Raw genomic sequence first — 12,371 nt, forward strand, 5'->3', positions numbered from 1 at the left:
AATATTAAGCAGCACAACTGTTTTCAATATTGATAATAATTTTTAAAAGTATCATGGGACTTTGAAGACTGGAGTAATGGCTGCTGAAAAATCAGCTTTGCCATCGCAGGAATAAATTACTTTTTAAAATATTTTCAAATAGAAATCAGTTCCTTAAACTGTAATAATATTTAACATTATTATATTAGTATTTTTGATCATATAAATGCAGAGCATAAGAGACTTCCTTCAAAAAAAAATTAAGAAATTGTATATAAATTTATATTATAAAAATCTTAAAATCTTAATTATATGTATATAATACTTATACATATATATGATATAATGATATAAAATTACTAATATATATTAATAATTTTTGACTAGTTAATAGTATCGGCCAAATTTTTTATATTACTGTATTCCTAGAGGTCAATCAAAACCTCTCCCACCCAATTGAAGTAAATGCTGGCTTTTCAGTAACAACAGGCTACATGTGTGGTCTATTGTGTATCTAGTCTATATTTGACAATGTATAAACACATGGTGGGGTGTGTTTGTCTATACACAGGATATGTAAGCTAACTCTGTGCTGTTTTCTCTTCTCTGTGCAGTCCCACCCTTGCTCATTCCTGGTTAGAGGGTGGATCCAGCACCCCCTTGAGTCACTACACCCCTCAGCCCTCCCCACCCCTCACCCTCTCGGACTGGAGAGCAGCCTTCTGGAGGCGGTGGAGGGTCTTGAGGCTATGGGTCTGGATGTGGCTCGGCCTCCCCTTCTGCCCCTGAAGAGACGAGGGACTGAAGGCTCAGAGACCATGTTCCCGCTCAGCACAGCAGTCAGCACATCCTGTGCCAGTCACAACACCTCACCTACCAGATCTACACCAAGTCCAGGTTTGTAACCTGTCTGTCTGTAAGCACGCACACACAACTAGATTAAAACGTCACATGGTAATGTGATATTATTCTTATTTGCAGATTTCATGGCCAGTAAACCAGAAAATGTGAAGTTCGTTCAGGATACGTCAAAGTTTTGGTACAAGCCAGATATCTCAAGAGAGCAAGGTAATAATATTAGATCCTCAATAGGCCTTAGTTGAATTTGGAGTCGTGTTAAATATGACTATGGCTGTGAGGGATATACAGTATCGCTCAAATGTTTGGGGTAGGTAAGATTTTTTTTATGTTTTTGAAAGGATTCTTGTTATTCCTGAGATGGCAAAGCTGTATTTTCAGCTGCCATTACTCCAGTCTTCAGTGTCACATGATCCTTCAGAAGTCATTCTAATATGCTGAATTGCTGTTCAAGAAATATTTATTATGATTATCAATGTTGAAAAGAGTTGTGCTGATCAATATTTTTGTGGGAACTGTGATTCATTTTTTCAGGATTCTTTAATGAATAGAAACTTCCAAATATTTATTTGAAATAGAAATATTTTGTAACATTATAAAAGTCTTTGCTGTCACTTTTAATGTGTTCTTGTTGAATTAATGTATTCATTTCTTTAAAAAAAAAGTTACTTCTTTCCCTCACAGCCTTGTTTTTTCCCTTGTTTAAGCAGACTGAAAGTAGTTCAGCTGTTTTTAATCATATTAAGTAATGGAAACTTTTTAAACTCCTTTTACTGAATGAATTTGTTCAGATTTATATTAAGCAGTTAAAAAACATTCACCAGCTTACCTGACTCCTTGCACAGATGCCAGTGATGCATTTTACATAATCTTCTTGTAGCAGCATTCTATATATTATTGATTTTGTACAAAAATATTATTTTTGACTGTACTTTTGACAGCAAATACTGCTTGTCATAAATATGGCTTCTGTGAAAGTTTTCTGTTTATTGGTGGTTTATAATGTAAATTGATCAGTTGATTGTTCTCAAAATAGCTTCCATTACTCCATCACTGTCTATCCCGGCTATAAGGTTTATAAGCATTAATTCCTCTTTGCTTCTTTAATTAAGATGACAGCAGAATGCATCTGTGTATATGTATATATATATATATATATATATATATATATATATATATATATATATATATATATATATATATATATATATATATATATATATATATATATATATATATATATATATATATATATATATATATATATATATATAAATTTATTTATTTATTTTTTCTTCTTTTATTTGTTGTAGCTATTGCCGTTCTCAAGGATAAAGAGCCGGGCTCCTTCATCATCAGAGACAGTCACTCATTCAGAGGAGCTTACGGATTGGCCATGAAGGTGGCCACGCCCCCACCTTCTGTTCTACAGCAAAGCCGAAAAAGTAAGTGAATGCTACATACATAGTACTTTTTATGACAGCTCTCACATTTCCACTCACTTGAGCTGAACGATGACGCAATGCCTGTAAACTATTTGAGTTTTGAAAACATATTTCGTGTGATTTCAAAAGTACTTTGTGTGGAAAATATCCGAGCCCGGTTCCAGATTTGAGACCAATGGTTTGTAATGGCCAGCACTTTGTCTGTTTAAAATGAACTGTCCACAGAATCTAAATGTACAGGGCAACTCCTTGAATGAACTGCAGTGAAATATTTGATGGAGTTTAAGACCCTGGAGAGCAGGATGTCCCAACACTATTGTGTGAGGAACAGCTGAATGAGTGTGAACACAGCTGGAGCATTCATATCCAGAGCCCCTCCGTAAACACGGTGTGTCTCTCAATCAGAGGAAGGAAGGGAGGCACACAAACACACACACACACACACTGTCCATATCCTTCTGATGCACAATTCTAGATGGCTCGTTAACAGGGGGTTACACACAGTAATATGCTGTTTTTTTTGTTTTTGTTTCTTTTACTATTTTTTTCTGTATCATGAGAAATTAAATTTAGCTTTATCTTTTGAGATAAGAGTTCATTGTGTGAAAACATACTCTGAGTCTATTTTCAACATCAGATGTGCGTGGTGTTCAGAAACTTGGCCTGGCCAGTCAGGGTGAGGCATTAAGGAGGAAGTAGGATACATACTGTTGTTCCTAAATGCCAGATGAACTAATGATTAGAGTAAAATGCAGGAAAGTCCTTCAGAAGGATCTCAAAACAAGCAGCTGAAATGCTCTTTATAACAACATCCCTGATCATTTCAGAGCTACTTTCATAGTTTATACGGCACATTTCAGTGCAGGTTGTTTTGTTCTCCTTCCGATGAGGTTGTTATTGAAGCAGTTAAATATATATTGTACTTATTAAACCCATATCACAGCGCTATTTCTCATTTCACATATGAAGAGAGTAAAGCACAGCAACAAAAAATAGTCAGATTAATTCTAGCGTCAGTCAAAGGATGGAAAATGCTTATAAGAATTCAAAATTATGAATGTATTACCACAAAAATGACCAGTGAGCTTTCAATAAGTAAACAAACAAATAATAACAATAATAACAAATAATAACAATTCCCAAGGAGAAATAACAGTATAAACAAATAAGATGATTTTCAACGAGACAACGTGAGTACTGAGCTAAAAATTTGCTTTGTGCAGACCATTGAAGTCTCTAACTTTTGCTTACAGACATTGGTGTCTTGGGAAATCCAAACACAGTTGGAGACAATGTTGAGATCTCTTCTGAAACTATAGGAGCCACAAGTGAGATTACTGAATTCTCAGTAGAAAAATCTGAGCTGGATTTTTGCTCTTAATCACATTGTGGTTCAGGAGAAACAATCGAAATATCAAATTGATTTTGTTCATGATTTTTTCTTCCTTTTGATTCTATCTTCTATATATAAATGGGTCTTTCCAAATTTGGTCAACACCTCTGCATCCATTTCGTCTTGATACTACATATGTGTTATCATTGCTTTAGTAATTAAAAATTATTTGACATATTAAGTCATTTCCTGTGTCTGTGCACAGTGGGCGATCTGTCCAATGAGCTTGTGCGGCATTTCCTGATCGAGTGCACACCTAAAGGAGTGCGGTTAAAAGGCTGCCCCAACGAACCTTATTTCGGTAAGTATCTGTTAAGGTCCATGTGAATGTTAAAGCTGCAGTCCGTAAGTTTTGCCTCTTTGTCGCCATCTCTGTTTGAAAACCTGGAATTGCAGCTGTGTGCGGAATTATCTAGCTTGCGTGGGTTGTGAGTCGGCACGGCTCCAGCGTGGATGAATCTAATGTTCTGAAGAGTATGTGTGGCAGTCAGTCACCGCACCGGAGTAGATATTTACTGTACTTCACAATCACAGATTCTAGCCTACGTCTTGGAATATGACCCAAATAAGAATTTTCACCGTATATTGCCATCTGAACAAGTAAGTAACACGTCTGCCACGTTTGTTCTGACCAACTGAGGAAAAAAGCATTACCATAAATCTCGCTACCAATGGTAATTTAATCTAAAGATCGGTTAGCTCATATCACATCCAAACCGTTCAAATTATTATTATTGTTATACTTTATTCTCAAATATTCGTAACATTTTTAACGAAAAAAAGTTACGGACTGCAGCTTTAATGAAGACATGAGTGCTGGTTAGAGCCTCATCATTGCATGGTCAGGATCTCCCTCTAGTGGCTGTAATCAGGAGCATCATACAACTAGATGTTTCCCTTTTCTTTTCTCTTACTCAAAAGTTTGGGGTCAGCTATTTTTTTTTATAAAGAAATTAATACCTTTATTCAACAAGGATGCATTAAACTGATCAAAAGTGACATTTATATTGTTGGAAAAGATTATTTTGAACTTTCTGTGCATCAAAGAAGGCTGAAAAAATTATTAAAAGAAACATTAAGCAGCACAAATGACTGTTTTCAGCATTGATGATGATAAAAAATATTTATTGAGCACTAAATCAGTGTATTTCAATGATATTTGGAGGATTATGTTACTCTGAATACTGGAGTAATGATGCTGAAAATTCAGCTTTGTCATTGCAGAAATTAATTACATTATAAAATCTATTAAAATAGTAGAGTTATTTTAAATTGTAATAATATTTCACAATATCACAGTTTTTACTGTATTTTTAATCAAATAAATGCATCTATGGTGAGCGTATGTTTTAATGTTATTGCTGACTCCAGAATTCTGAACAGTAGTGTATATATTTTTAAATAAGCAAAATTGCAACAGCCATGCATTGTTATTGTATGGAAAATATGGTAAAACATTCAGCTAAACTTAAAAATATTGTTTCCTGTATGTACAGGAAGTCTCACAGCTTTGGTGTGTCAGCATTCAATCACACCCATGGCTTTACCCTGCAGACTCATCATCCCAAAGAGAGGTATGTTATAATATTAGTGTGTGTGTTTTATGTTTTTAGTGTTTATATGCTAACCGAAGACTGCTTTCAGACCCTCTTGAGGAATTAAATGAATCTTCATCACAAACATCTACAAACTCTGCAGCAGAGCTACTCAAACAGGGAGCAGGTAAAGGAATATCTGTGTGCATGTTGAACGATATCAGTGATTATTTGATCTCATCCATGTGTTAATGTGTGTGTGTTGTTGCTCAGCGTGTAACGTGTGGTTCCTGGGCAGTGTGGATCTGGAGTCTCTGACAGGAGTTCAGGGTGTTCAGAAGGCCACCACTGTGATTTTCAGTATGGATCCACCACCCACATCCACTGTCGTTCACTTTAAAGTGTCTGCACAGGGAATCACCCTCACAGACAACCAGAGGAAGTGAGTCGGTCTCTTTATATTTCTGTTTCTTAAGTTGAATTTATATTTCATATCAAGTATTGAGTTATATTTAGCTGGGTTTGGGGGGAGTTCGTGATAACGTAATGTTATCAATGAAATGGTACATTTATGTTAGTAATCTTTGTGTAATGTTGTAGTGGAAATGTTTCTATTTTAAAACTAATCTTAATGTAAAGTTGTGTAATGAGAATTGTTCAAATGTTTGGGGTCTGTAAGATTTTTTGTAGTGATTCACGTGATGGCAAAGCTGAATCAATAGTCATTACTCCAGTCTTCAGTGTCACATGATCCTTCAGAAATCACTCTAATATGCTGATTTGATGCTCAAGAAATATTTATGATTATTATCAATGTTGAATACAGCATTATACAGTATAATACATTATTTCAGCTGAAAACAGTTGTGCTGCTAGAAAGTTCAAAAGCAGCATTTATTTTAAATAGATTTTTTTTTTTTTTACTTTTTTTTTGTGTCTTTACTGTTACTTTTGATCAATTTATGTGTCCTCGGTTAATAAAAGTAATCAAAACAAAAAAACCTGTCCCAAACTTTTGAACAGTAGTGTAAATTTATACATAAAAATATTCTAGATATATATACATATAATGCTGTCCTGAGTTTTTATATTACTGTGTGTTTCCAGATTGTTCTTCAGGAGACACTATGCTGTCAACACAGTGATATTCTGTGCCCTGGATCCTCAGGACAGGAAGTACGTAACACACACACACACATACACAGTGCACCCTTGTTTGACCATTTGTTTGCCTGCTTTTCATTCAAGTCTAGTCCATACAATACATACAATTAATGCAATTTGTCTTCAAGCAGTCTTACATTTTTACATTAGTAAAGAAAAGTTTAACCTTCACAATTTACTTTACTTTTAATGGGATGTTCTGACTTCTTCACTGCACTGTTCACAGGTGGACACGGGACGGCTGCACAGCTGCAAAGTAAGTCATCACCTTCTCACTCTGTGCTTGTCACATCCCTGTTTTAATCAGGCTATCTCAGTTCTGATGTAGTGCTAGTTATGTATTTGAGTGTGTACATTTATTATGTGTGTGTGAAACAGGATCTTTGGCTTCATTGCGAGGAAAAGCGGGAGCAGCACAGAGAATGTGTGTCACATGTTTGCCGAACATGACCCCGAGCAGCCGGCCAGCGCTATTGTCAACTTTGTCTCTAAGGTGATGATCGGCTCTCAGAAGACCAAATAGAAAAAACATAAGCAGAGATTCATGATGGACTGCGACGGGGACCAACTCCATATCCTCAACTTCAAATGTAGAAGTGCTACTGTAATGTGACTGCTTTTACTCACTGATGGTGTTGAGACAGTAAAACGTCAGTATTGGAATGGATGAAACTTTATTTTATGTTGGACACACAGGGACGGCGCTAAATGCCATTGGGACCAGGAACAAATTTTCTAGGTGGGCCACCCTTTTCACAAGGCCCAGGACAACATTCCCAATTGTCCCCCCTAATGATGGCCAAGAAGATCCATTCCACAGGAAGTCTTTGAAATCTATGCAGCACTCATGCAACACAGGACACATCCAGAAGGGGGCGCCACACTTCTTCGGCTCATTCTCACACTGCCATAAACAGAATGCTCAAAGCAAACTTAAAAGCCTAAGAGGTAAAACATCTAACCATTATTTTATTGTATTTTTTTGTTGTTGCAGTTTTGTTTGCAGTATTTTCGAGGTCCTTGGTTTTGTTTGGAAATAGAAATGTTGGAGGTGTATATGTAGATTCATTTACATGTTGAGTCTGGGCACATACAGATAAAAGAAGCAGACCAAAGACTATTTTGCATATAAATTTGGAAAATTTAAATGTGTTTGATTTTATATATTTGTATACATTATCAAATGCTACTTTAAAAAAATTTTTTAGCTCAAAATATTCAGTTGTTGTTTATCTCTGTATTTGTTTATAAGTGCTGAGCTTTTTCCAAAAATTTGGAAAATTTAAATGTGTTTGATTTTATATATTTGTATACATTATCAAATGCTACTTTAAAAAAATTTTTTAGCTCAAAATATTCAGTTGTTGTTTATCTCTGTATTTGTTTATAAGTGCTGAGCTCACATTTTTTGTCAATGACAAGTGGTTTCCCTAAAAAGCATATTGGCATTGACTTTGTTTATATATTTGGAAATATTTATCATATAACTCATATTCTGTGTATACTTATCTCTTACTCATCTATGCGACATGAGAATTAAACCATCTTATTTGATAAATCACCTCATTTGAAGTAAGCATGACATAACTCATGTGAACTCAGTACTTCTGACATTCTTTTTTTTTTACTGAAAAGAGGCTTTTGCCATAAACGTTTCACTTGGAATTCATCTGAATCAGACATAAACATGCATGTTCCATGACTTTTCTTACTTTAAGAAGCAATGACCATGTTTTCATCACAAAAGCTATTCTGTACTTTCCTTGTACTGTCTAACGCTTTGGTTTATTTGTAAATTAATGATTTATGGACTGTATACATGCACAGAATACAATATTAAAGAAACTGTATGGTACTAAATTGAGGCAGCATTTGTCATGTACTGTGCTAAAAGAACATGCTAGCTCCTTAAGACCGCAAACATGCTAATGCTTGTTATGTTGACTTGTCTTACCTTATTATGGATGTAACAAATGTAAGTAATAGTTGTTGTTATTAAGTGTGATGTTGTGATTCAGGCAGATAGCTAAACATGCTGACAGTTTTTAGAATAAAACTAGGTGATTTCGGAGAGGGTAGCAAGAGCAAGCTAGCTTTGAAAGCATAAGATCCCACCCTCCCTGCAAATCACTCTCCAAAGCCACGCCTCCTCCAAAACACATGAACGCACACAGGCAGACCAGAGGCTAACCAGCGACACGATGAGAGCTGGCATTGGTGGAGGGTTGAATCCAACACTGTCAGATTACCTCATGTCTCATTCACCAGTAAGAAAACATTACAGTATAAAGCACATAATATTACAATAATAACGCCTTCCATTCTTGCTCGGTCTACAATAGCGCAATGGAACTCGCAGATGACGTATCATGCCTACGCGAACAGAGATGGTTTCGGAGATGGCCCTCACTGCAGAACACAAGATCCGGGGGGCGTGGTTGGATCCAGATCCAACTCCTCCCACCTTACATATACCTAAACCCCCCCGGCCCCCCCCCCTGATCCCTAAACCCACCCATCTCCACCCCTAAACCTACCAATCTCCACCCCCTAGATGTGGATCCAACCACGCCCCCTGAATCTTGTGTTCTGCAGTGGGGGGGCTACTGGCACTTTCGTGGTGTAATGTCGCTTTGACTGTCAGGTAGAAGTCTGCTGTGGAGCTCGCCTCAGTGCGTACTCGGCAGAAGTGCGCATCAAGGGTGCATAGCGGCTGCAAAGGGGGCGCTTGTGAGCACCCTTCTGAAAGCTAAAATGACAAATGGGACACTCTACGGTCTCGTGGACTTAACGGACACGCGCACGCGGTGACCATTATAAGTCCGCAAGTGCACATGAAGTGTGCCATTTGGGACAGGGCCAGAGTGTGCAGAGGTATGCAAATACATATGTTGACAGACAGGTAGGACAGCCTATCATAATCTTCAGACTGAGGGATATGATTGGACTAAACATTTATGGTCCTATTCCTTCCACAGACAATATAAATACATTTAGACCACTTAAAGGCAGAGTAAGTGATTTCTGGTAGCCAATGTTGATATTTGAAATCACCAAAACAAACACGCCCCTACCCCAAAAGGGTCTTGCCCCTATTTTGATAGCTCCGCCCCACATATACGTACGCAACCCAGGCAACGATTGGTTCTGTGAAACAAAGCAAAACCAATGTTACACCGTGTCTACGGACGTGAGCGGCATGGCGCAACAAATCCCCGACAGAAAACTGCTGCCGGGTTCTATTTATGACGTGCTGACACACATTTCAAATGGTTTTCAACGGTCGTTTGATCGTGTCCAGTGTAGGCAGACTTTAGCTGTTGTAGACACGGTGTTATGCACCTCTTGAGAAGAAACAAAGCAACCTCGGCGTCCGATCGCAGGCCTTCCGCTCCTTGAGTTCTCTCCAGCGCTGGAAAGCTGATCCGATATTTACACGGGTCCTACTTCTTGCCTTATCGTTCCGCAGACGTTTTCCTCTTTTGTTTTTTATCCGCCATCTCTATCTTTCTGTCGCTCGGCTCGCTAATGTCCGTACCATGCACTGAAAGCTCTCTCCTCCACATCACGAGTAGACACGCCCCTTACTGCTGATTGGCCTCAAGTTTGTTTTGCTATTCGGCCCGAATCAGTTTTCTAAAGTGTTTTTGAAAAATCACATACCCTGCCTTTAACTTAGTGATTGCTGTCAGGATGTGAAGACACTTTCAACCAGAATGTTTTTGAACTAAATCACCTACCCTGAATGTTCGGCAAAATTTTTCACAACCCGTTGCTTCACCTTGACTGTAAAACCCCTTTCACACCAAGAACAAAAACTATAAATATATTAGCTTCCACACTCATGGATGATAATGTTCTGTTTATATTAAACATTCTAAAAAAGTGATTCCAATGATATCGTTCCTCTGTGTCATTGTCTTTATAGTTGTGGTGTGGACTTCCCTATTCTCACAGAATTAAAAAAGATTATCAAAACGTTATACTGTTAGTTTCTCCAATGATGGCCATTTAAGAATATTCTGAATTTATTTTTTTTATTTTTTTTGCAAGCAACCAAAATGTAATTCTGATATAGTTGATGTCCTGGAGAGCACATAACGGCATGAAATAGACTTTAGTCAGGTAAGACGCCATTTAAATTAACACTGATGAAAACAAGGCTGAATAGACTTTACAAGGCCACCCACAACTTTCAAACCTGTTTTATAGAGTTTTTGTCTACTGAAAGTATTTTTCAGAAAGATGTTTAATTTCGTCAGCTGAACAATCGTATGTTGTTAAACAACAGTACAGTCCATTGAATGCACTGTACTTCTGTCCTTCACAGCCTCGTTTTCATTCCTGTTAAAAATTAAATATGACTAGCCTAAGGTCTATACAGATTTGTGTGCTGTCTTGTCTGCTGGAGGAAGTTCTTATATGGCATGATCAGTCACATGACATTTAGAACTGAGATGACTGGCTCCAAAAATCCCCATGAAGCAAAGCTGGCAGCATTCAGGTTGTCTGATGAAAACAAGGCTGAATAGACTTTACAAGGCCACCCACAACTTTCAAACCTGTTTTATAGAGTTTTTGTCTACTGAAAGTATTTTTCAGAAAGATGTTTAATTTCGTCAGTTGAACAATCGTATGTTGTTAAACAACAGTACAGTCCATTGACTGGCAGCATTCAGGTTGTGTACTCCCAGGACTGCATGCTTCAGCTGAGCAACTGCCATTGAGATGAAAGGTAATGCTTACGGCTAGCTATATGCAGTTTCATTTGGATAAACAGGTCGAAACAAAGATTTATTTCTCAGGCAGTAGGGACATTGTATGTGGCATATGATAAGAAAACAATACTATACGGTAGCAAACGGTAGCAAAACCATGGTTAATTTTGTAGTTACTTTGGTTTTACTGTAAATACTTATTAAATTGTCATAATTATTGTTGTAATTACTATAGTTGTACTACAAAAAATAAATAAATACATATATAAATAACATAGTTAGACCATGGTAAGTAGTAAAACCATAGTTCGTTTTGTAGTTACTATAGTTTTACTGCAAATGTAGTAAAACCATGGTTATTTTTTTAGTTACTATAGTTTTACTACAAACAAACAAAACAATTTTTTAAACCATGGTTACTCTAGTAAAACCATGGTTTATTTTTAATATGGTTTTACTGTCAATGCTGTATTAAAACCATAAGTATTGTTGTAGTTATTATTGTTTTACTACAAAAAAAAAAAAAAACTTTTTTCTAGTTACCATAGTTTAACAGTTTTTGTTCTTTTTTGCAATACAGAATTAACAGTAAAACCATAGAAACTAGAAAATTACTATGGTTCTAATTTACTATGGTTTTACTGCAAATGTTTTAGTAAAACCATGGTTTATCTTTACTATGGTTTTACTGTAAATGCTGTATTAAAACCATAAGTATTGTTGTAGTTACTATAGTTTTACAAAAAATAAAAACAAACTATTGTAACTAGTAAAACCATGGTTTATTTTGTAGATACTATGGTTTTACTGTTATTGCTGTATTAAAACCATAATTATTGTAAAAACATAGCCGTTATAGTTTTACTACAAAAAATAAAAAGTGTTGAGACGTGCTGAAGTTGCGTTTGGCCTCGTACTCTATCGCATACCTTGTCAGTGTCATGCGCTTGCTTAGCCCTTTGTTGTGATAAACAGTAAAGTGTGTTCAAGCGCTAGCAAAAGACAGTGTAAATAAATACTCTTTGAGAGAAGCAGTTAATCACCGGAAGTTAAAAGCAGATAGTAAGTGTGTTTATTTCTTGTCTCATTAGTGTTTAGCGCAGTTGTCGTTGCTAGGAAACGCTTGTTTTGTTTACTGTGTTGAGACATGCTGAAGTTGCGTTTGGTCTCGTACTCTATCGCATACCTTGGTGCGCTTGCTTAGCCCTTTGTTGTGATAAACAGTAAAGTGCGTTCAGCTGAATTCAATTTCCGTTTTGTGAAACGGGTATAAAAAAGC

General features: G+C 36.6%; 1 pseudogene; it reads left to right on the forward strand.

Moving 5' to 3' along the window:
• LOC107712314 (tensin-3-like) overlaps window positions 1-7,627 on the forward strand; it is a 44,670-nt pseudogene extending 37,043 nt beyond the window's left edge.
• Window positions 7,628-12,371: the final 4,744 nt, after the last annotated feature.

The sequence above is a fragment of the Sinocyclocheilus rhinocerous genome, unplaced genomic scaffold (genome assembly GCF_001515625.1).
Source record: "Sinocyclocheilus rhinocerous isolate Xijiao unplaced genomic scaffold, SAMN03320098_v1.1 scaffold4389, whole genome shotgun sequence".
Taxonomy (NCBI): Eukaryota; Metazoa; Chordata; class Actinopteri; order Cypriniformes; family Cyprinidae; genus Sinocyclocheilus; species Sinocyclocheilus rhinocerous.